The sequence below is a fragment of the Lissotriton vulgaris genome, chromosome 2_2 (genome assembly GCF_964263255.1).
Source record: "Lissotriton vulgaris chromosome 2_2, aLisVul1.2, whole genome shotgun sequence".
NCBI lineage: Eukaryota > Metazoa > Chordata > Amphibia > Caudata > Salamandridae > Lissotriton > Lissotriton vulgaris.
Window position 1 is genome coordinate 172,417,353 of NC_141688.1, and position 26,951 is coordinate 172,444,303.

A 26,951-nucleotide genomic window follows, 5' to 3' on the forward strand; every position below is an offset into this window, starting at 1 on the left:
CCTCGTGCACCAGGGAGCTCATGTGTCCCAGCAGCCTCGAGGCCAAGATGCTGCTCAATATTTTGTAGTCCACCGTCAACATTGATAGGGGACGGTAGGACCCCGGGTCGGATGAGTCTCGGCCCGGTTTGAGGAGAGGAACCACCAACGCCTCACACATCGAGCTCGGGAGTCGCCCCAGCCTCTTCGCCTCCCTGTAGACCACCAGCAACCGAGGGGCTAAGAGGTCAGCGTAAGCTGCATAGAACTCCACTGGTAGGCCATCTAGGCCCGGGGTCTTGTTCCTCGCCATCCGTTTGATAGCCCCGCGGATCTCCCCCAAGTCGATATCGGAACCCAGAGTTTTCGCCTCTTCCTGCCCTACTGTGCGGAGCTCCAGTGGGCGAAGATAATTATCGAGCCGGTCTGGGTCACGTGCGGAGCGACTGCGGTATAAACTTTCATAATAATGCCGGAAGCAACCCAGAATCTCCGGTTGGGTGCATACCTCGGTCCCGTCAGCCCCACGCATATTTGTCGTCGTCTGGGACTGGCGTGTAGGGTTGGCCAACCACGCCAGCAACGCACTCGACCTGTCTCCCTCCGCGATAGACCGGACCGTATAGGCCTTATAATCAAAAATAGCGGAGCCGTTCAACCTCCACCGCTACCCTCTCCCTCGCCTCCGCCGTTCGTGCTTGCAATTCCGGGTGTCCGGGGCGGCCAACTTCAAGCTCGCGGAGTGCCCGGTCCGCCGTGTCCAAATCAGCCAGGATGACGCGCCTCATGCCCACCTTCTTAGAGATACAGTAGCCCCTCACCACTACCTTAAAAGCGTCCCATTCTAACGCCCTAGTACTCGCGGAGCCGCCGTTGGACGCAAAATAATCCGATATTCTCTCCCCTAGGTCCGCCTTGAAGACACTGTCCTCGAGGATCTCGGGTCGCATCTTCCAGGTGGGCACCGCCGGCGTCCCAGGAAACCAGCGAATGTCCAGTAGGAGGGGGTTATGGTCCGAGATGGTCCTCGATAAGTACTCCGATCGGACGCTGCCGAAACCAGTTCGGGCGAACCAAGAAAGCCATCCAGTCTTACATGCAGCTCATGGAGGCTCTAGAAATATGAATAATCCCTAGATGCGGGGTGATGCGCCCTCCAAATGTCCGTCAAACCCCAGCGGGTCTGCCAATCCTGACGACTCTTAGCCGTGCGACGGACCGGGGAATCGGGGAGCGGGGGATGCGAGCGGTCTATGTCCACATCCACTACGGAGTTAAAGTCTCCCCCCAACAGGGGGGGCCCGGCGAAAAAGTGGGCCAACGAGCCCGATAACCTGGAAAGGAAGGCAGTCTGGTCCACATTAGGAGCGTACACACAGCAAACGTTCAGGTCCCTCCCTCCTAGAGTGCCTGAGATGGCCACAAAACGCCCCTCTGGATCCAACACTGTCCTCGTGACCTGGAAGGGGACCCCTGCCCTGATCCATATTAGCGCCCCCCTGGCATAGGCAGAGTACGTCGTGGAAAAGACCTGCCCCCGCCATCTACGCTGAAGCGCCGCCCCTTCCGCCTTGTTCAGATGCGTTTCCTGCAGCAGCGCCATTTGCACTCCCCTACGCACTAAATAAGCATGGACCTTGTGGCGCCTGGACATAGTGTGAAGCCCCCTCACGTTCCAAGTAACACATTTCAAGTTAGCAACATCAGCCATTGTCCCAGATTGTTCTTGCACAGTCCCCCCATCCGGGTCCCCACAAAGCAAAGGCATCAATCCTCCCAGCGCTGATGGCGGCCATTTTCCCCAACCAAAACCAAACCACCCAAGAACCAACAGAACCCCCCCCCACCCACCCCAGAACAGGACCCAAACAGCACCATCTAGATCCCATCCAAACCTCGTCGTACATCAACCCCAGTACCCCACTAATCCTACGGTCGCCACCGTAGGAAGACCTTATGGGCCAGGTGCGGGCTGGGCGGAGGCAGTGGGCCCTCGTCGCCCAGGCCACCAGGACTATATCAAGCCCCAAACAGTACCAAAACCTTCCGGGGCAAAAGCAGAGGCCCCCCAACCCTCTCTCCCGCGTCGTCAGCAATAAAGGACGGCAACCGCCTCCCCCCTGCCGGGCCCCCACCCAAAACAAAGCAGTACACCCCGTTACCCTTGTCCATCTAGAAGGTCCTCCACCGATTTCGGTGTGATCACCGGTGTGTGTGTACTATCTGCCACTGAATCCTCCGAGTCCGACGGTGCCCCCTGAGCACCCGGGTTTTCTTCCTCCTCGATGGCTTCGTCCCTTGCTCCCGACAGTTCCGACAATACTTCCAACACTCCCCTCCGTTCCGACGATGTCTCCGCAGTCGAGGGCCCTCCCGTGCGGCCGCGGCGATTCCTGACCCTCCTGGATCGCCTACTTTGTTCCGGCTCATCTGCCTGTTGAGACGAGGAGCCAAAACCATCTTTCCCTGTCCGGTAAAGCTCGAGCCAGTCACAGACCTCCTCCGGGGTGTCGAAGAACTGGGTTTTGTCATCGACAATGATGCGGAGCCTTGCAGGATATAGGAGTGAATACTGAATGCCCTCGCTCCTGAGTTCGCGCTTAACCGCTAGGAAGGAGAACCGCTTGCGCTGCGTCTCGTGGGTGTAATCAGGGAAGATGTTCACCTGACTGTTTGCAACTTGGAACGGGCCACTGTGCCTGGCGGCATTGAGGATTAAGTCCCTGTCCCGAAAATGCAGCAACCGCGCCACCACCGGCCTCGGGGTACGTCCCTGTTGTGGGGGCCGTGCTGGGACTCTGTGGGCCCGTTCTAGAGTGTAGAAGGAGGACAGCCCCTCCGGGACCACCGTGTCTCGGAGCCAGGTCTCCAAGTATCGCACCATGTCGCCATCCTTGATCTTTTCCGGCAGGCCCACCACTCGGATGTTGTTCCTCCTGTTGCGGCCTTCCGCATCTTCCGCCCTCCGTTCGAGGGTCTCAATTCGGGGTAAGGCGTCCTTCATCGTCGCAGCCAAGGTTCGCTGCGCCGGCTCCAAAGTTTTCACCGTGCCCTCCACCTCCTTGACCCGGTCTGAAAGTTTGCCATGGTCCGCCCTGAGGAGGCCCAGGCTCGTCGCCACCTGAGCAATGTCCTGTTGGAGGGCCGATTTCGTAGCCTCTATCGCCTCTAGGACACGGTCGAACTGCTGCTGCAGCGGCGCGCTACCAGAGCTTTTCGGGTCCCCATGCTCCTCTTTGTCCTGGGCTTCAGAGTCCGAGGTGGTCTGGGTGGATCCCTTGGCTCCTCTAGGTTTCCCCATGCTGCCAGGGGCACTCCGTGAGGGTCCCGGAGTAGGTGTCTCCGTGTACAGGCGTTGATCACGACCTTCCCGTGTGCCTGTTCTCAATTCGGGTATGGGCGACCTCCTTCTCCAGAGCCTGTGGAGACTCCGCCGCTTCGGCTTACGCCACCGCCACGGCGTCCGAGGGCACCTATGGGGGGGCGGAGACAGCCGTCGCCGAGTCGGGCAGACCCGTTCACCCACTATAGCCCCGGGGTGAGGGCCACCAATTCCCTCGTGATCTGTGGCACCAGAGTGTCGCGCCTCCCATGTAGGTGGACTGGCCGGGAAGACGTAGCTAGTTGCGGAGTCGCGAGGCGGGTCACCGCTAGGACCACAGGGCGTCCGCTCCCGGTGCCCTCCACTGCTTGGGCACCCACCCGGCCGTCCAACCGAGTGCAAAACCGTTGCAAAAGGTCCAAGCCAATAAATGTCCCATGCCCAGAACAGCCGGGGGTGGCGAAGCCGGGCGCCAGTCGCTGCTCTCGGCTCGTCTTCAAGTCAGTAGGTCCTCACAGGGGGACAAAGGAGTCCGGGCGCCATGTTGGGTCGCACTCCGCAACTCCGCAAACTTCGGTCTTACTCCGGAGCAATCCTTGTCCGATCTCCACCAGGGGCCTCGGCAGGTTACCGTCGGCACACTCAGCAGAATGCTGGGTCCGGGGTGCCCCCGCAGCCTCCGATTTTCAGGATAATCCCGGGCTTAGTCCCGGAGCCGAGCTCTCAGGCGACCATCGCCATCGGCGCCCAAGCCACGCCTCCGAGGTAATACATGTTCATGCGAGATAGTCTGATTTTTCATGGAAAATGATCGATGACCTTGGACCTTAGGAAATTGCTCTGAGATGGCCAAAATAGTCTGTTTTGATAATTTCCATCTTTAAACTAATTTTGACTTTCAGATGTGGATCATCACTTTTGGAGCTAAAATGAGCATGATTATAGTCATTTTCAAGCTTCTAGGGAGCCAAAACTCAAGATTTGGTGCAAGTGTAAAAGTGACTTAAAATGACTCAAATGCTCACTTTGAGGGCTTAGAATGTGTTTATTCACTGCGGGGAGTGATATAATCACCAGTTAGAGGTAATTCATGTTCACGCATTAAGGTCCGATTTTTCATGCAAAATTATCGATGACCTTTGACCAGAGGAAATTGCTCTGAGATGACCAAAATGGTCTGTTTTGATAATTTCCATCTTTAAACTAATTTTGACTTTCAGATGTGGATCATCACTTTTGGAGCTAAAATGAGCATGTTTATAGTCATTTTCAAGCTTCTAGGGAGCCAAAACTCAAGATTTGGCACAAGTGTAAAAGTGACTTAAAATTACTCAAATGCTCACTTTGAGGGCTTAAAATGTGTTTATTCTTTGCGGGAAGTGATATAATCACCATTTAGAGGTAATTCATGGTCATGCAAGAAGGTCCTATTTTTTATACAAAATGATTGATGACCTTGGACCTGAGGAAATTGCTCTGAGATTACCAAAATGGTCCTTTTGATAATTTCCTTATTTCAACTAATTTTGACTTTCAGATGTGGATCATCACTTTTGGAGCTAAAATGAGCATGTTTATAGTCATTTTCAAGCTTATATAGGAGTAAAAACTCAAGATTTGGCACAAGGGTAAAAGTGACTTAAAATGACCCAAATCCGCACTTTGAGGGCTTAAAACACGTTTATTCACTGCGGGAAGTGATATAATCACCATTTAGAGGTAATACATGTTCATGCGAGATAGTCTGATTTTTCATGGAAAATGATCGATGACCTTGGACCTGAGGAAATTGCTCTGAGATGGCCAAAATAGCCTGTTTTGATAATTTCCATCTTTAAACTAATTTTGACTTTCAGATGTGGATCATCACTTTTGGAGCTAAAATGAGCATGATTATAGTCATTTTCAAGCTTCTAGGGAGCCAAAACTCAAGATTTGGTGCAAGTGTAAAAGTGACTTTAAATGACTCAAATGCTCACTTTGAGGGCTTAGAATGTGTTTATTCACTGCGGGGAGTGATATAATCACTAGTTAGAGGTAATTCCTGTTCATGCATTAAGGTCCGATTTTTCATGCAAAATTATCGATGACCTTTGACCAGAGGAAATTGCTCTGAGATGACCAAAATGGTCTGTTTTGATAATTTCCATCTTTAAACAAATTTTGACTTTCAGATGTGGATCATCACTTTTGGAGCTAAAATGAGCATGTTTATAGTCATTTTCAAGCTTCTAGGGAGCCAAAACTCAAGATTTGGCACAAGTGTAAAAGTGACTTAAAATTACTCAAATGCTCACTTTGAGGGCTTAAAATGTGTTTATTCTTTGCGGGAAGTGATATAATCACCATTTAGAGGTAATTCATGGTCATGCAAGAAGGTCCGATTTTTCATACAAAATGATCGATGACCTTGGATCTGAGGAATTTGCTCTGAAATGACCAAAATGGTCCGTTTTGATAATTTCCTTATTTCAACTAATTTTGACTTTCAGATGTGGATCATAAATTTTGGAGCTAAAATGAGCATGTTTATAGTTATTTTCTAGCTTCTAGGGAGTAAAAACTCAAGATTTGGCACAAGGGTAAAAGTGACTTAAAAGGGCTCAAATGCTCACTTTGAGGGTTTAAAATGTGTTTATTCACTGCGGGAAGTGATATAATGGAAAGGGACGACCACTCGGTCCCCCCGAACGTATGGTGGAGTACCCCGATCCCCCCGGGAAGCCATTTTGGGCGGGAGGCGAGTCTCGGCTGGTATGCCCGAAGCGGCGTAGCCGGGGCGCGCCTTTTCCCGCCCAAGAGGGGGTTGTCCTAGACACCAACACCGCTAGCCACGCCCTGGAGGCGGATTGGAGGTGGGTCCACGCCGGCCCGAAGAAGGATAAAAGGAGCGACAAGCCAAGGAAGCACCCTCTTGTTCCTGTGCTCTGAAGCTGCACCTCCCCGGTGCACGTGAGCTCGAGACGGAACGAAGAGACATTTTTGAGAATTAATCTTGTGTTCTTCTTTCAGTGAGTTCGGAGTTTCCTGGCCTAGGACCTTGAGGAGTATACGCGGACGATGCCTAGCAAGAAGGTCGGAAAGAGGATCGGGACCGATCAGATGCTTCGTATGCTGATGAAGGACATGGCAGATATGAAAAAGCAGATGGCGGTAATGAATGGTGTGGGGGGGCCTAAGAGAGTCATCGGACCAGCATTGCCGGGAGTGGTCCCTAACGGGAGAGGTAGAAGGGCCAAGAAGGGAGCGCCGGGTGGTGAGGCCCCGGTTCCCGAAGCACCCCCGGCGCACCCGGTCACCCCGATCGAGGCCCCAACTCCGGTCCCAGACGTGGGGCAACCGATCCCTGTGGTAGTCACTCCTGTGAATGGGGAGGATATGCCTCCTGAGCTGGCTGCCCAGTTGGCGGCATGGTTAGGCAAAGAGAACGAGGGGGCCACGGCTGAGGAAGCCAGGGCAATAATGAAGCAGTTGCGGCAATCGAAAGATGCTGCGAAGGCACCGTCTCCTTTTGTTTCCCCGCAGGCTCCCGTGGAACAACCAGTATCGGGCGTTGGTTCGGCAGGAACTACGGTCACAGTGGCCGGTTCAGGTAAGCAGCCGTTGCCGATTGCGGGGGAGGGATCAGTACCTTCAAGGAGGGAAAAAGTTGTTCAGCATATCCCGATTGAGGTCAAAGAAAGGATATGGGCTGATAAATACGTGAACATGTTTTCCTTGTTGACCGATCACTATGAGATTGAACATGTTAAAAATCAAAAGGAGTTTCTGCATCCTAGTGTATGGCGAGCCAAGATGGCCGGTTTCAGAGTTGATGAATCGATCGACAATTGGGGCAGAGCGTTTGGAATGTTCATTGCAATTATGGGGGAACGTAGGCCCGAATTATTGGTGGGATTAGCCGTGTATCAGACACATATCATGGAATTTTATGGAACATATGGTCGCAATCAACGGTTTTATTATGATAGCATATTTCGTAAGTCCAAGGAGCACGACTCATCCCTGACGTGGGATTGTTTCGACTACATTTCCTGGCAGAGAATGGAGAAGTCAGGCACGGCGAAGTCGCCATCTTTAGGGGGGAATATGGTCGAGTTTTCCCGCCATTCATCTGGGGCGCCCTTTCGGGCAGGATCGAGCAATGATCAGCACACAAGGAATAATGGCAACTCAGGTAAAAAAGGGGTCTGCTGGAGCTTTAACAGAGGCAAATGTACTAGGCCGCAGGGATCTTGCAGGTTTAGGCATGAATGTGCTGGGTGCGGGCAGTCCTCGCACCCCGAGACCATGTGCAGAGCCAAAAATGGTGATCCGGGAAGTAGAGGGGGCGCCAAACAGGTCTGAAATAGTCCGAGGGGCGCCTCTCCCTACCCCGATTGATATCATGGCAATGATTCCTTGGCTGAACGAATATCCTTTATCATATCTCCGCTGGGGTGTTGCGAGATGGTTTTTCATATGGTTTCCGCATCCCGGGTTGGGATTTTCAGGGTAAAGCGCAATGTAGGAACCAACTGTCAGTTCTGCAGAATACGGCGGTGGTACAAGCAAAGATTGGGAAGGAGGTGACCCGGGGTCGGGTTGCCGGCCCGTATGACATGCCGCCTGTTGCTAATTTTGTTTGTTCGCCTCTGGGAGTGGTCCCCAAAAAGGACCCAGGGGAATTCAGGTTGATACATAATTTGTCAGCTCCAAGGGGTCTTTCGGTGAACGATGCGATTGACCCGGGAGTTTGTTCGGTGTGGTACGCATCTTTCGATGAGGCTGTCGCCATGTTGAATCGCCTGGGGCCCGGAGCGCTGATGGCCAAATCGGACATTGAGTCGGCGTTCCGGTTGCTCCCGGTACACCCCGATGATCAGCGTCTCCTTGGTTTCATGTTTCAAGGACGCTACTACATGGATAAATGTATGCCAATGGGTTGCTCCATCTCTTGTGCGTATTTTGAAAAATTCAGTAGTTTTTTGCAATGGGCGTTCACAAGAACAACAGGGTTTACACATGTTATGCATTATCTTGATGATTTTCTATTTCTGGGGGCAGCCGGGGACATAGAATGTGCACAGGCTTTGAATAAATTTTGTGATCTCATGACTCGCTTTGGCGTGCCATTGGCACCAGGTAAGACAGTGGGCCCGGCTACTTCGCTCGAGTTTCTTGGAATAGAGCTCGACTCCGAAGAGGGGTGCTTCCGTTTTCCTAAGGAAAAGGTAACGAAGTTTAAGGCATCGCTTGAAACATGTATTAGTGAGACGAAGGTAAATTTGCCTCAGTTGCAGCAGGCTGTGGGTCAGCTGAATTTTGCCCTTAGAGTAATACCGATGGCTCGCCCTTTTTCCCGCTCTGTTGCTCAAGCCATGGTCGGCCTTAAGGAAGGGCACCACCGCACAAGGCTCTCGGCAGAGGTCTGCCAGGACATGCGCATATGGTTGGCATTCCTGGCGGATTTCAATGGTCGTGTCGTGTGGACCAAACCAGCGGTCTCCTCCCTGGAGCTGGGGTTGTGGACTGACTCGGCAGGGAGTATGGGTTTTGGCGCCATCTTGGGTAATCATTGGTCAGCACGAACCTGGCCGACATGGTGGCACGAGAGTGGGCTGACAGGTAACATTGGGTTTCTCGAACTGTTCCCTATTCTGGTGGCCTTGAAAACATGGCCTGAGGAGTTTCGTGATCGCTCTGTGGTGTTCTGGTCTGACAATATGACCGTGGTTGAGTGTATCAATAGTCAGGCAGCACGCTGCAAATGGATCTTGAGACTGTTGAAGGAAATTGTCCTGCTGTGTATGAGACTAAACGTCCACTTTAGGGCAAGACATGTGCCAGGGGTGTTAAATCAGGCAGCTGATGCGCTTTCTCGTTCCCGTATGCAGGCCTTCTGGGGTTTTCTACCCTCAGCGGACCCGGTGGCGGCACCATTTCCCGAAGCTCTCTGGTCTCTCGGTGCCCCGGACTACAAGACCTCGTGGGAGAGAGTCTAGCACCCAGGACGAGGAAGGCTTATGAAGGGGCGTTCCGTTCTTATTTGTCCTTTTTGGGTTCAGCTAGGGGGGAGCTTTGGGGCCAAGAAGAGTATGTCCTGAATTTTTGTTATCATTACATCAGGCAGGCAAATCAGTGGCTACGGCCAATAGGCACCAGGCCGCCATTTCTTTCATGGCACGGGCCCATGGCATACAGGATCCCACGGCGTCTTTCTTGGTGCAGAAGGCGCTGCGTGGGTGGCAACGCCGTGAGGGTTGCAGAGTGGATGAAAGACACCCAATAGGTCTTGAAAGGTTGGCCGTGTTACTGTCCGTACTCCCTGCGACATGTTCATCTCAATCAGAGACAGTGCTATTCCGGGTCGCTTTTGCATTAGCATTCCATGGGGCTATGCGGGTAAGCGAGCTGGTAGCGAGGAACAAGCAGGATATGGGGAGGGGTCTGTGCCGTGAGCACATTCAAATTAAGGGGGAGACAATGGTAGTCTCATTTGCCAGGTCCAAGACCGATCAGAAAGCGATCGGGGACAGTGTAGTGGTTCAGCGGATTCCGGGATCTCCCATGTGCCCGGTAGCATGCGATGAGGAGTATTTGGCGCAGAGGGCGGCATCATGGGGAGGAAGCTTGCTGAGGCACGCCGACGCCACCCCACTGACTAGGTTTCAGTTCCAGCGGGTGCTAACGATGGCAATCGCAGCGGCGGGCTTGAACCCGTGCGAGTTTGGGACCCATTCCTTCCGGATAGGGGCTGCTACAGAGGCTACAGCCAGGGGTCTGAGTGTGGAAAAAGTGAAACAGTTGGGGCGTTGGTCCTCGAATTGTTATAAAAGGTATGTGCGGTTGCACATGTTGTGAAGCCTATGTCTTGCACTCACGCTTCTTGTTTTTGTTTGGTTTACAGTGTCGCGAGCTTACGAGGCGGGGCGGACTGTGCAGTCGACCCGACACCTGGGAACCAGCGGTCAAAGATCACCGGCTGAGGAAAGAGTGGTGTGGGTCGTGGGCCACTCATACGTGAGGCGTGCCGCAGACGTATTCAAAGCAGGTGACATGATTCACATGGCTGGGGAATACGGGTACAGGGTGACCTTCTACGGAAGGGGCGGGCTCTGTATTGACCAGTTTCAAAGTTTTATGGAGGGCTTGTTAGGGCGGACAAGGTCACCGCCATCTGTAATCATAGTGCATCTTGGGGGCAATGATTTGGTGACCACTGGTAGACGAGTACTTCTCGAGTTGACACTATCCACAGTGAGTTGGTTGGCGAGAAGGGTTCCAGGGTGAACGATTGCATGGTCCCATATGATTCCATGAAAGGTGTGGCGGGGGGCTATTTCTGTGGCTGCTGTAAATCATTCAGTGAAGAAGGTGAATAACAAACTAGGTAGATTGTTCCGTACAAGTACATTGCATTCTATTCCGCATGGGTGTATCAGGGGGGACCATATGTATCTAGAGGATGGAGTTCATTTGTCCCGGGCGGGGAATTCTTTACTCATAGGAGACTTCGTAGCTTGGTTAAAGAGTTTGCAGCCATGACCTTTAAGTAGGAGTTTTTTGTGGGGGGTCCGGATAGCCGGTCAACTATCCGGCCTGTGGCGGTAAGGTCATGATCGGTGAGCAGGAATTAGAAGATCCCTAGAGGTGGGGCGTCACCCATTATGGATGGGAGCGCACGGGGGGAGGCGGCCATTGGCCCCTCAAACGGGGAGGCGGTCCCCTCTAAGGATGGGGACGCCGAAAGGGAAGGCGGCCATAGGCCCCTCCCTTGGGAGGAGGGGCTAGGGCCCCTCCTGGGAATTTCCCGGGGCCAGGACATCTGCGACGGCAGATGTGGTAAGTTGTGTGGGGTGGGAGGGGGGTCTACGCTACCTTCTAGACACCTCACACGAGTCCTTGGACGACCACTAAAGATGGCGTTGAGTTAACAGGGGGCCCCCGCTAAGACAAGGGAAATTGGAAGTTGGCACAGAGGTACAGTCCTCAGTGCGACCGCCCCTCACAAGTGAGGGGGGAGTTCTGGTATTGGGGATCTGACACCGGTTACGACCTTGCCGTTGGCCCGTAATGTTAGGATGTACAATTTCAAAGTTCAAGTAATGCATTTGCAGGATGTTTAGTATCGGCTAGGAGAACCTTTGTATTAGAGATGTGTTAAGGTCAGCCAAGAACATCGTAATGTGTAAATGAAATTGTACATGATATGAAACTGTTATTTTAACGTTTTAATTTTGTTTCATATTTTAATAAATACGGCCGGGAGGGTAACTCCCTCCCGCCTTCCACAAGTTCAGAACCGTTTCCGTCTTCCCATCCTTGGGGGATTGTGTTGAGAGGGGGTGGCGGGTATCTCAGCCATATGGAAAGGGGCGACCACTCGGTCCCCCCGAACGTATGGTGGAGTACCCCGATCCCCCCGGGAAGCCATGTTGGGCGGGAGGCGAGTCTCGGCTGGTATGCCCGAAGCGGCATAGCCGGGGCGCGCCTTTTCCCGCCCAAGAGGGGGTTGTCCTAGACACCAACACCGCTAGCCACGCCCTGGAGGCAGATTGGAGGTGGGTCCAGGCCCGCCCGAAGAAGGATAAAAGGAGCGACAAGCCAAGGAAGCATCCTCTTGTTCCTGTGCTCTGAAGCTGCACCTCCCCGTTACACGTGAGCTCGAGACGGAACGAAGAGCCATTTTTGACCCACCCACCAGCCCCTGATGACAGCGATTTGTTGGAATAAAGTCGAGTGTCGTGATATTGTTTTCTTACAGGTTGTTTTGAATAAAGTTGGTAATTTGGTGTGTAATAAAGTTGATAATTTTTCATTTTCAGCATGTTTTATTCAGCAGAGTAGTTGCGCCGGATACTCGGTAGAGATTATACTTTGATTTGCTTAAGTATATATTGTTTTTCTCCACTTTAGTCTTAGATTGTCGTATTTATTTTGGTCGGGCGGTAAGGTCATGATCGGTGAGCAGGAATTAGAAGATCCCTAGAGGTGGGGCGTCACCCATTATGGATGGGAGCGCCCGGGGGAGGCGGCCATTGGCCCCTTAAACGGGGAGGCGGTCCCCTCTAAGGATGGGGACGCCGAAAGGGAAGGCGGCCATAGGCCCCTCCCTGGGGAGGAGGGGCTAGGGCCCCTCCTGGGAATTTCCCGGGGCCAGGACATCTGCGACGGCAGATGTGGTAAGTTGTGTGCAGTGGGAGGGGGGTCTACGCTACCTTCTAGACACCTCACACGAGTCCTCGGACGACCACTAAAGATGGCGTCGAGTTAACAGGGGGCCCCCGCTAAGACAAGGGAAATTGGAAGTTGGCACAGAGGTACAGTCCTCTGTGCGACCGCCCCTCACAAGTGAGGGGGAAGTTCTGGTATTGGGGATCTGACACCGGTTACGACCTTGCCGTTGGCCCGTAATGTTAGGATGTACAATTTCAAAGTTCGAGTAATGCATTTGCAGGATGTTTAGTATCGGCTAGGAGAACCTTTGTATTAGAGATGTGTTAAGGTCAGCCAAGAACATCGTAATGTGTAAATGAAATTGTACATGATATGAAACTGTTATTTTAACGTTTTAATTTTGTTTCATATTTTAATAAATACGGCCGGGAGGGTAACTCCCTCCCGCCTTCCACAAGTTCAGAACCGTTTCCGTCTTCCCATCCTTGGGGAATTGTGTTGAGAGGGGGTGGCGGGTATCTCAGCCATATCACCATTTAGAGGTAATTCATGTTCATGCATTAAGGTCCGATTTTTCATGCAAAATGATCGATGACCTTTGACCTGAGGAAATTGCTCTGAGATGACCAAAATGGTCTGTTTTGATAATTTCCATCTTTAAACTAATTTTGACTTTCAGATGTGGATCATCACTTTTGGAGCTAAAATGAGCATGATTATAGTCATTTCCAAGCCTCTAGGGAGCCAAAACTCAAGATTTGGCGCAAGTGTAAAAGTGAGTTAAAATGACCCAAATCCGCACTTTGAGGGCTTAAAACATGTTTATTCACTGCGGGAAGTGATATAATCACCATTTAGAGGTAATTCATGTTCATGCAAGATAGTCTGATTTTTCATGCAAAATGATCGATGACCTTGGACCTGAGGAAATTGCTCTGAGATGACCAAAATGGTCTGTTTTGATAATTTCCATTTTTAAACTAATTTTGACTTTCAGATGAGGATCATCACTTTTGGAGCTAAAATGAGCATGTTTATAGACATTTTCAAGCTTCTAGGGAGCCAAAACTCAAGATTTGGCGCAAGTGTAAAAGTGACTTAAAATGACTCAAATGCTCACTTTGAGGGCTTAAAATGTGTTTATTCTTTGTGGGAAGTGATATAATCACCATTTAGAAGTAATTCATGGTCATGCAAGAAGGTCCGATTTTTTATACAAAATGATCGATGACCTTGGACCTGAGGAAATTGCTCTGAGATTACCAAAATGGTCCTTTTGATAATTTCCTTATTTCAACTAATTTTGACTTTCAGATGTGGATCATCACTTTTGGAGCTAAAATGAGCATGTTTATAGTCATTTTCAAGCTTATGTAGGAGTAAAAACTCAAGATTTGGCACAAGGGTAAAAGTGACTTAAAATGACCCAAATCCGTACTTTGAGGGCTTAAAACATGCTTTTTCACTGCGGGAAATGATATAATCACCATTTAGAGGTAATACATGTTCATGCGAGATAGTCTGATTTTTCATGGAAAATGATCGATGACCTTGGACCTGAGGAAATTGCTCTGAGATGACCAAAATGGTCTGTTTTGATAATTTCCATTTTTAAACTAATTTTGACTTTCAGATGAGGATCATCACTTTTGGAGCTAAAATGAGCATGTTTATAGTCATTTTCAAGCTTCTAGGGAGCCAACACTCAAGATTTGGCACAAGTGTAAAAGTGACTTAAAAGGGCTCAAATCCTCACTTTGAGGGTTTAAAATGTGTTTATTCACTGCGGGAAGTGATATATTCACCATTTAGAGGTAATTCATGGTCATGCAAGAAGGTCCGATTTTTCATGCAAAATGATCGATGACCTTGGACCTGAGGAAATTGCTCTGAGATGACCAAAATGGTCCGTTTTGATAATTTCCTTATTTCAACTAATTTTGACTTTCAGTTGTGGATCATCACGTTTGGAGCTAAAATGAGCATGTTTATAGTCATTTTCAAGCTTCTAGGGAGTAAAAACTCAATATTTGGCACGAGGGTAAAAGTGACTTAAAATGACCCAAATCCGCACTTTGAGGGCTTAAAACATGTTTATTCACTGCGGGAACTGATATAATCACCATTTAGAGGTAATTCATGGTCATGCAAGAAGGTCCGATTTTTCATGCAAAATGATCGATGACCTTGGACCTGAGGAATTTGCTATGAGATGACCAAAATGGTCCTTTTGATAATTTCCTTATTTCAACTAATTTTGACTTTCAGATGTGGATCATCATGTTTGAAGCTAAAATGAGCATGTTTATAGTCATTTTCAAGCTTCTAGGGAGTAAAAACTCAATAATTGGCACGAGGGTAAAAGTGACTTAAAATGACCCAAATCCGCACTTTGAGGGCTTAAAACATGTTTATTCACTGCGGGAACTGATATAATCACCATTTAGAGGGAATACATGTTCATGCGAGATAGTCTGATTTTTAATGGAAAATGATCGATGACCTTGGACCTGAGGAAATTGCTCTGAGATGACCAAAATGGTCTGTTTTGATCATTTCCATCTTTAAACTAATTTTGACTTTCAGATGTGGATCATCACTTTTGGAGCTAAAATGAGCATGTTTATATTCATTTTCAAGCTTCTAGGGAGTAAAAACTCAAGATTTGGCACAAGGGTAAAAGTGAGTTAAAATGACCCAAATCCGCACTTTGAGGGCTTAAAACATGTTTATTCACTGCGGGAAGTGAAAGTGATATAATGACCATTTAGAGGTAATTCATGTTCATGCGAGATAGTCTGATTTTTCATGCAAAATGATCGATGACCTTGGACCTGAGGAAATTGCTCTGAGATGACCAAAATGGTCTGTTTTGATAATTTCCATTTTTAAACTTATTTTGACTTTCAGATGAGGATCATCACTTTTGGAGCTAAAATGAGCATGTTTATAGTCATTTTCAAGCTTCTAGGGAGCCAAAACTCAAGATTTGGCGCAAGTGTAAAAGTGACTTAAAAGGGCTCAAATGCTCACTTTGAGGGTTTAAAATGTGTTTATTCACTGCAGGAAGTGATATAATCACCATTTAGAGGTAATTCATGTTCATGCATTAAGGTCCGATTTTTCATGCAAAATGATCGATGACCTTTGACCTGAGGAAATTGCTCTGAGATGACCAAAATGGTCTGTTTTGATAATTTCCATCTTTAAACTAATTTTGACTTTCAGATGTGGATCATCACCTTTGGAGCTAAAATGAGCATGTTTATAGTCATTTTCAAGCTTCTAGGGAGCCAAAACTCAAGATTTGGCGCAAGTGTAAAAGTGACTTAAAATGACTCAAATGCTCACTTTGAGGGCTTACAATGTGTTTATTCTTTGCGGGAAGTGATATAATCACCATTTAGAGGTAATTCATGGTCATGCAAGAAGGTCCGATTTTTCATGCAAAATGATCGATGACCTTGGACCTGAGGAAATTGCTCTGAGATGACCAAAATGGTCTGTTTTGATAATTTCCATCTTTAAACTAATTTTGACTTTCAGATGTGGATCATCACTTTTGGAGCTAAAATTAGCATGTTTATAGTCATTTTCAAGCTTCTAGGGAGTAAAAACTCAAGATTTGGCACAAGGGTAAAAGTGAGTTAAAATGACACAAATCCGCACTTTGAGGGCTTAAAACATGTTTATTCACTGCGGGAAGTGAAAGTGATATAATGACCATTTAGAGGTAATTCATGTTCATGCGAGATAGTCTGATTTTTCATGCAAAATGATCGATGACCTTGGACCTGAGTAAATTGCGCTGAGATGACCAAAATGGTCTGTTTTGATAATTTCCATTTTTAAACTAATTTTGACTTTCAGATCAGGATCATCACTTTTGGAGCTAAAATGAGCATGTTTATAGTCATTTTCAAGCTTCTAGGGAGCCAAAACTCAAGATTTGGCACAAGTGTAAAAGTGACTAAAAAGGGCTCAAATGCTCACTTTGAGGGTTTAAAATGTGTTTATTCACTGTGGGAAGTGATATAATCACCAGTTAGAGGTAATTCATGTTCATGCATTAAGGTCCGATTTTTCATGCAAAATGATCGATGACCTTTGACCAGAGGAAATTGCTCTGAGATGACCAAAATGGTCTGTTTTGATAATTTCCATCTTTAAACTAATTTTGACTTTCAGATGTGGATCATCACTTTTGGAGCTAAAATGAGCATGTTTATAGTCATTTTCAAGCTTCTAGGGAGCCAAAACTCAAGATTTGGCGCAAGTGTAAAAGTGACTTAAAATTACTCAAATGCTCACTTTGAGGGCTTAAAATGTGTTTATTCTTTGCGGGAAGTGATATAATCACCATTTAGAGGTAATTCATGGTCATGCAAGAAGGTCCGATTTTTCATACAAAATGATCGATGACCTTTGACCTGAGGAATTTGCTCTGAGATGACCAAAATGGTCTGTTTTGATAATTTCCATCTTTAAACTAATTTTGACTTTCAGATGTGGATCATCACTTTTGGAGCTAAAATTAGCATGTTTATAGTCATTTTCAAGCTTCTAGGGAGTAAAAACTCAAGATTTGGCACAAGGGTAAAAGTGAGTTAAAATGACCCAAATCCGTACTTTGAGGGCTTAAAACATGCTTTTTCACTGCGGGAAATGATATAATCACCATTTAGAGGTAATACATGTTCATGCGAGATAGTCTGATTTTTCATGGAAAATGATCGATGACCTTGGACCTGAGGAAATTGCTCTGAGATGACCAAAATGGTCTGTTTTGATAATTTCCATCTTTAAACTAATTTTGACTTTCAGATGTGGATCATCACTTTTGTAGCCAAAATGAGCATGTTTATAGTCATTTTCAAGCTTCTAGGGAGTAAAAACTCAAGATTTGGCACAAGGGTAAAAGTGAGTTAAAATGACCCAAATCCGCACTTTGAGGGCTTAAAACATGTTTATTCACTGCGGGAAGTGAAAGTGATATAATCACCATTTAGAGGTAATTCATGTTCATGCGAGATAGTCTGATTTTCATGCAAAATGATCGATGACCTTGGACCTGAGGAAATTGCTCTGAGATGACCAAAATGGTCTGTTTTGATAATTTCCATTTTTAAACTAATTTTGACTTTCAGATGAGGATCATCACTTTTGGAGCTAAAATGAGCATGTTTATAGTCATTTTCAAGCTTCTAGGGAGCCAAAACTCAAGATTTGGCACAAGTGTAAAAGTGACTTAAAAGGGCTCAAATCCTCACTTTGAGGGTTTAAAATGTGTTTATTCACTGCGGGAAGTGATATATTCACCATTTAGAGGTAATTCATGGTCATGCAAGAAGGTCCGATTTTTCATGCAAAATTATCGATGACCTTTGACCAGAGGAAATTGCTCTGAGATGACCAAAATGGTCTGTTTTGATAATTTCCATCTTTAAACTAATTTTGACTTTCAGATGTGGATCATCACTTTTGGAGCTAAAATGAGCATGTTTATAGTCATTTTCAAGCTTCTAGGGAGCCAAAACTCAAGATTTGGCGCAAGTGTAAAAGTGACTTAAAATTACTCAAATGCTCACTTTGAGGGCTTAAAATGTGTTTATTCTTTGCGGGAAGTGATATAATCACCATTTAGAGGTAATTCATGGTCATGCAAGAAGGTCCGATTTTTCATACAAAATGATCGATGACCTTGGACCTGAGGAATTTGCTCTGAGATGACCAAAATGGTCCGTTTTGATAATTTCCTTATTTCAACTAATTTTGACTTTCAGATGTGGATCATAAATTTTGGAGCTAAAATGAGCATGTTTATAGTTATTTTCTAGCTTCTAGGGAGTAAAATCTCAAGATTTGGCACAAGGGTAAAAGTGACTTAAAATGACCCAAATCCGTACTTTGAGGGCTTAAAACATGCTTTTTCACTGCGGGAACTGATATAATCACCATTTAGAGGTAATACATGTTCATGCGAGATAGTCTGATTTTTCATGCAAAATGATCGATGACCTTGGACCTGAGGAAATTGCTCTGAGATGACCAAAATGGTCTGTTTTGATAATTTCCATTTTTAAACTAATTTTGACTTTCAGATGAGGATCATCACTTTTGGAGCTAAAATGAGCATGTTTGTAGTCATTTTCAAGCTTCTAGGGAGCCAAAACTCAAGATTTGGCACAAGTGTAAAAGTGACTTAAAAGGGCTCAAATCCTCACTTTGAGGGTTTAAAATGTGTTTATTCACTGCGGGAAGTGATATAATCACCATTTAGAGGTAATTCATGTTCATGCATTAAGGTCCGATTTTTCATGCAAAATGATCGATGACCTTTGACCTGAGGAAATTGCTCTGAGATGACCAAAATGGTCTGTTTTGATAATTTCCATCTTTAAACTAATTTTGACTTTCAGATGTGGATCATCACTTTTGGAGCTAAAATGAGCATGATTATAGTCATTTCCAATCCTCTAGGGAGCCAAAACTCAAGATTTGGCGCAAGTGTAAAAGTGACTTAAAATGTCTCAAATGCTCACTTTGAGGGCTTAAAATGTGTTTATTCACTGCGGGAAGTGATATATTCACCATTTAGAGGTAATTCATGGACATGCAAGAAGGTCCAATTTTTCATGCAAAATGATCGATGACCTTGGACCTGAGGAAATTGCTCTGAGATGACCAAAATGGTCCGTTTTGATAATTTCCTTATTTCAACTAATTTTGACTTTCAGATGTGGATCATCACTTTTGGAGCTAAAATGAGCATGTTTATAGTCATTTTCATGCTGATATAGGAGTAAAAACTCAAGATTTGGCACAAGGGTAAAAGTGAGTTAAAATGACTCAAATCCGCACTTTGAGGGCTTAAAACATGTTTATTCTTTGCGGGAAGTGATCTAATCACCATTTAGAGGTAATTCATGGTCATGCAAGAAGGTCCGATTTTTCATACAAAATGATCGATGACCTTGGACCTGAGGAATTTGCTCTGAGATGACCAAAATGGTCAATTTTGATAATTTCCTTATTTCAACTAATTTTGACTTTCAGATGTGGATCATCACTTTTGGAGCTAAAATGAACATGTTTATAGTCATTTTCAAGCTTATATAGGAGTAAAAACTCAAGATTTGGCACAAGGGTAAAAGTGACTTAAAATGACTCAAATGCTCACTTTGAGGGCTTAAAATGTGTTTATTCTTTGCGGGAACTGATATAATCACCATTTAGAGGTAATACATGTTCATGAGAGATAGTCTGATTTTTCATGCAAAATGATCGATGACCTTGGACCTGAGGAAATTGCTCTGAGATGACCAAAATGGTCTGTTTTGATAATTTCCATCTTTAAACTAATTTTGACTTTCAGATGTGGATCATCACTTTTGGAGCTAAAATTAGCATGTTTATAGTCATTTTCAAGCTTCTAGGGAGTAAAAACTCAAGATTTGGCACAAGGGTAAAAGTGAGTTAAAATGACCCAAATCCGTACTTTGAGGGCTTAAAACATGCTTTTTCACTGCGGGAAATGATATAATCACCATTTAGAGGTAATACATGTTCATGCGAGATAGTCTGATTTTTCATGGAAAATGATCGATGACCTTGGACCTGAGGAAATTGCTCTGAGATGACCAAAATGGTCTGTTTTGATAATTTCCATCTTTAAACTAATTTTGACTTTCAGATGTGGATCATCACTTTTGTAGCCAAAATGAGCATGTTTATAGTCATTTTCAAGCTTCTAGGGAGTAAAAACTCAAGATTTGGCACAAGGGTAAAAGTGAGTTAAAATGACCCAAATCCGCACTTTGAGGGCTTAAAACATGTTTATTCACTGCGGGAAGTGAAAGTGATATAATCACCATTTAGAGGTAATTCATGTTCATGCGAGATAGTCTGATTTTCATGCAAAATGATCGATGACCTTGGACCTGAGGAAATTGCTCTGAGATGACCAAAATGGTCTGTTTTGATTATTTCCATTTTTAAACTAATTTTGACTTTCAGATGAGGATCATCACTTTTGGAGCTAAAATGAGCATGTTTATAGTCATTTTCAAGCTTCTAGGGAGCCAAAACTCAAGATTTGGCACAAGTGTAAAAGTGACTTAAAAGGGCTCAAATCCTCACTTTGAGGGTTTAAAATGTGTTTATTCACTGCGGGAAGTGATATATTCACCATTTAGAGGTAATTCATGGTCATGCAAGAAGGTCCGATTTTTCATGCAAAATGATCGATGACCTTTGACCAGAGGAAATTGCTCTGAGATGACCAAAATGGTCTGTTTTGATAATTTCCATCTTTAAACTAATTTTGACTTTCAGATGTGGATCATCATTTTTGGAGCTAAAATGAGCATGTTTATAGTCATTTTCAAGCTTCTAGGGAGCCAAAACTCAAGATTTGGCGCAAGTGTAAAAGTGACTTAAAATTACTCAAATGCTCACTTTGAGGGCTTAAAATGTGTTTATTCTTTGCGGGAAGTGATATAATCACCATTTAGAGGTAATTCATGGTCATGCAAGAAGGTCCGATTTTTCATACAAAATGATCGATGACCTTGGACCTGAGGAATTTGCTCTGAGATGACCAAAATGGTCCGTTTTGATAATTTCCTTATTTCAACTAATTTTGACTTTCAGATGTGGATCATAAATTTTGGAGCTAAAATGAGCATGTTTATAGTTATTTTCTAGCTTCTAGGGAGTAAAATCTCAAGATTTGGCACAAGGGTAAAAGTGACTTAAAATGACCCAAATCCGTACTTTGAGGGCTTAAAACATGCTTTTTCACTGCGGGAACTGATATAATCACCATTTAGAGGTAATACATGTTCATGCGAGATAGTCTGATTTTTCATGCAAAATGATCGATGACCTTGGACCTGAGGAAATTGCTCTGAGATGACCAAAATGGTCTGTTTTGATAATTTCCATTTTTAAACTAATTTTGACTTTCAGATGAGGATCATCACTTTTGGAGCTAAAATGAGCATGTTTGTAGTCATTTTCAAGCTTCTAGGGAGCCAAAACTCAAGATTTGGCACAAGTGTAAAAGTGACTTAAAAGGGCTCAAATCCTCACTTTGAGGGTTTAAAATGTGTTTATTCACTGCGGGAAGTGATATAATCACCATTTAGAGGTAATTCATGTTCATGCAAAATGATCGATGACCTTTGACCTGAGGAAATTGCTCTGAGATGACCAAAATGGTCTGTTTTGATAATTTCCATCTTTAAACTAATTTTGACTTTCAGATGTGGATCATCACTTTTGGAGCTAAAATGAGCATGATTATAGTCATTTCCAATCCTCTAGGGAGCCAAAACTCAAGATTTGGCGCAAGTGTAAAAGTGACTTAAAATGTCTCAAATGCTCACTTTGAGGGCTTAAAATGTGTTTATTCACTGCGGGAAGTGATATATTCACCATTTAGAGGTAATTCATGGACATGCAAGAAGGTCCAATTTTTCATGCAAAATGATCGATGACCTTGGACCTGAGGAAATTGCTCTGAGATGACCAAAATGGTCCGTTTTGATCATTTCCTTATTTCAACTAATTTTGACTTTCAGATGTGGATCATCACTTTTGGAGCTAAAATGAGCATGTTTATAGTCATTTTCATGCTGATATAGGAGTAAAAACTCAAGATTTGGCACAAGGGTAAAAGTGAGTTAAAATGACTCAAATCCGCACTTTGAGGGCTTAAAACATGTTTATTCTTTGCGGGAAGTGATCTAATCACCATTTAGAGGTAATTCATGGTCATGCAAGAAGGTCCGATTTTTCATACAAAATGATCGATGACCTTGGACCTGAGGAATTTGCTCTGAGATGACCAAAATGGTCAATTTTGATAATTTCCTTATTTCAACTAATTTTGACTTTCAGATGTGGATCATCACTTTTGGAGCTAAAATGAACATGTTTATAGTCATTTTCAAGCTTATATAGGAGTAAAAACTCAAGATTTGGCACAAGGGTAAAAGTGACTTAAAATGACTCAAATGCTCACTTTGAGGGCTTAAAATGTGTTTATTCTTTGCGGGAACTGATATAATCACCATTTAGAGGTAATACATGTTCATGAGAGATAGTCTGATTTTTCATGCAAAATGATCGATGACCTTGGACCTGAGGAAATTGCTCTGAGATGACCAAAATGGTCTGTTTTGATAATTTCCATCTTTAAACTAATTTTGACTTTCAGATGTGGATCATCACTTTTGGAGCTAAAATGTGCATGATTATAGTCATTTTCAAGCTTATATAGGAGTAAAAACTCAAGATTTCCCACAAGGGTAAAAGTGACTTAAAATGACCCAAATCCGCACTTTAAGGGCTTAAAACATGTTTATTCACTGCGGGAACTGATATAATCACCATTTAGAGGTAATACATGTTCATGCGTTAAGGTCCGATTTTTCATGCAAAATTATCGATGACCTTTGACCTGAGGAATATGGCTGAGATACCCGCCACCCCCTCTCAACACAGAGCCCCAAGAATGTGAATACGGAAACGTTTTCTGAATTTTTGGAAGGCGGGAGGGAGTTACCCTCCCGGCCGTATTTATTAAAATATGAAACAAAAGTTAAAACATTAAATAACAGTTTCATATCATGTACAATTTCATTTCCACATTACGATGTTTTGGCTGACCTTAACATATTTCTAATACAAAGGTTCTCCTAGCCGATACTAACATCCTACAAATACATTCTTAAATTGAAATTGTACATCCTAACGTTAAGGGCCAACGGCAAGGTCGTAACCGGTGTCAGATCCCTAAACCAGAACTACCCCCTCAGTTGTGAGGGGCAGCCGCACAGCGGACTGTACCTCCTGTGCACATACCAATTTCCCTTGTTTTGACGGGGGCCCCAATTAACTCGACGCCATTTTATGGTCGTCCGAGGACTCGTGTGAGGTGTCTAGAAGGTAGCGTAGACCCCCCTCCCCACCCCACACAACTTACCACATCTGCCGTCGCAGATGTCCTGGCCCCGGGAAATTCCCAGGAGGGGCCCGTAGCCCCTCCTATCCAGGGAGGGGCCTTGACCGCCTTCCCTTTCCTTTCGGCGTCCCATCCTTAGAAGGGACCGCCTCCCCGTTGAGGGGCCAATGGCCACCTCCCCCCGGGCGCTCCCATCCGTAATGGGTGACGCCCCCCCATAGGGATCTTCCAATTACTGCTCACCGATCATGACCTTACCGCCACAGGCCGGATAGTTGACCGGCTATCCGGACCCCCCACAAAACTCCTACCTAAAGGTCATGCTGTAAACTCTTTAACCAAGCTACGAGGTCTCCTATGAGTAACGAATTCCCCACCCGGGACAAATGGACCCCATCTTCTAGATACATATGGTCCCCCCTGATACACCCATGAGGAATCGAATGCAATGTACTTGTACGGAACAGTCTACCAAGCTTGTTATTTACCTTCTTCATAGAATGATTTATAGCAGACACTGAATTAGCCCCCCGCCACACCTTTCGTGGAATCATATGGGACCATGCAATCGTGCACCCTGGAACCCTTCTCGCCAACCAACTTACTGTGGATAGTATTGCCTCGAGAAGTAGTCATCTACCAGTGGTCACCAAATCATTGCCCCCAAGATGCACTATGATTATAGATGGCGGTGACTTTGTCCGCGCTAACAAACCCTCGAGAAAAGGTTGAAACTGGTCAATACAGAGCCCGCCCCTTCCGTAGAAGGTCACCCTGTACCCGTATTCCCCAGCCATGTGAATCATGTCACCTGCTTTGAATAGGTCCGCGGCACGCCTCACGTATGAGTGGCCCACGACCCACACCACTTTTTCCTCAGCCGGTGATCTTTGACCGCTAGTTCCCAGGTGTCGGGTCGACTGCACAGTCCGCCCCGCCTCGTAAGCTTGCGAAACTGTAAACCAAACAAAAACAAGAAGCGTGAGTACATGATTACAGCTTCACAACATGTGCAACCGCACATACCTTTTGTAACAATTCGAGGACCAACGCCTCAGTTGTTTCACTTTGTCCACACTCAGACCCCTGGCTGTAGCCTCTGTAGCAGCCCCTATCCGGAAGGAATGGGTCCCAAAATCACCCGGGTTCAAGCCCGCGGCCGAAATTGCCATTGCAAGCACCCGCTGGAACTGAAACCTCGTCAGTGGGGTGGCATCAGTGTTTCTCAACAAAGTCCCCCCCCATGATGCCGCCCTCTGCGCCAAATATTCCTCAACGCATACGACGGGGCACATGGGAGATCCGGGCATCCGAAGGACTACTACACTGTCCCCGATTGCACCCTGATCGGTCTTGGACCTGGGAAACGAAACAATCATCGTATCCCCCTTAACTAGAACGTGTTCTCGGCACAGTCCCCCCCCCGTATCCTGCTTGTTCCTCGCCACCAGTTCGCTTACCCGCATAGCCCAATGGAATGCTAATGCAAAAGCGGCCCGGAATAACACTGTTTCAGACTGGGATGAACAAGCCACAGGGAGAACGGAAAATAACACAGCCAACCTCTCCAGACCTATCGGGTGCCTTTCATCTACTTTGCGACCCTCAAGGCGTTGCCACCCACGCAGCGCTTTCTGTACTACGAACGATGCAGTAGGGTCCTGGATCCCATGAGCCCGCGCCATGAAGGAAATGGCGGCCCGATGCCTCTGGGCCGTGGCTACCGATTTGCCTGCCTGATGTAAAGACAGCAAAAATTTTAGGATAGACTCTTCCTGGCCCCAAAGCTCCCCCCTAGCCGAACCCAAAAAGGACAAATAGGAACGGAACGCCCCTTCATATGCCTTCCTTGTCCTGGGTGCTAAACTCTCTCCCACGAGGTTTTGTAGTTCGGGACACCGAGAGACCAGAGAGCTTCGGGAAATGGTGCCGCCACCGGGTCCGCTGCGGGCAGAAAACCCCAGAAGGCCTGCATACGGAAACGAGAAAGTGCATCAGCGGCCTGATTAAGTACTCCGGGCACATGCCTTGCCCTAAAGAGCACGTTCAATTGCATACATAGTAACACAATTTCCTTGAGCAATCTCAGAATCCATTTGCATCGTGCTGCCTGACTATTGATACACTCGACCACGGTCATGTTATCAGACTAGAACACCACAGAGTGATCCCGGAACCCCTCAGGCCATGTTTTTAGGGCCACCAGAATGGGGAACAGTTCAAGAAAAGCAATGTTACTCATCAGCCCACACTCGTGCCACCATGACGGGCACTTTTGAGCCGACCAGTGATTACGGAATATGGCGCCAAAGCCTATACTCCCCGCCGAATCCGTCCACAGCCCCAACTCCTCGGAGGACACCGCCGGCTTGTTCCAGACAATCCGACCATTGAAATCCGCCAGGAATGCCAACCAAATGCGCATGTCCTGGCGAATCTCTGCCGAGAGCCTCGTGCGGTGGTGTCCCTCTTTAAGACCGACCATGGCTTGTGCAATCGAGCGGGAAAAAGGGCGGGCCATTGGCATAACTCTAAGGGCAAAATTCAACTGACCCACAGTTTGCTGCAATTGATGCAAGTTCACCTTGGTCTCCCGAATACATGTTTCAAGCGAGGCCCTGAATTTCATTACCTTTTCTTTGGGCAACCGGAAGCAACCCTCTTCGGAATCGAGCTCTATTCCAAGAAACTCGAGCGAAGTAGATGGCCCCACAGTCTTACCAGGCGCCAATGGCACACCGAAATGATTCATCAGACTACAAAATTCTTTTAAGGCCTGTGCACATTCCGGATCCCCGGCTGCCCCCAGGAACAGAAAATCGTCAAGATAATGCATAACATGCTGAAACCCCGTCATTCTTGTGAAAACCCATTGCAGAAAACAACTGAATTTCTCAAAATAAGCACAAGATATGGAGCATCCCATCGGCATACATTTATCCATGTAATAGCGACCCTGAAACATAAAACCCAGGAGACGCTGATCGTCTGGGTGTACCGGGAGCAACCGGAACGCTGACTCGATGTCCAATTTGGCCATCAGCGCTCCGGGCCCCAGGCGATTCAACATGGCGACGGCCTCATCAAAAGATGCGTACCGCACCGAACACACCTCCGGGTCTATCGCATCATTCACTGAAAGACCTCTCGGGGCTGACAAGTTATGTATTAATCTAAACTCACCCGGGTCCTTCTTGGGGACCACTCCCAAGGGGGAACAAACAAAGTTAGCAACTGGTGGCATGTCGAAAGGTCCGGCAACCCGACCCCCTGGCCACCTCTTTCCCAATTTTTGCCTGTACCACCGCGGTATTCTGCAGGACCAACAGTTGGTTCCTACAATGTGCCTTACCCTGAAAACTCCCCACTGGGATGCGGAAACCATACGAAAACCCGTCTCGCAACACCCCAGCGGAGACGTGATCCGGGTATTCATTGAGCCAAGGAATGATTGCCATGGTATCAACCGGGGTAGGTAAAGGCGCCCCTCGGACTATTTCAGACCTGTTTGGCGCTTCCCCT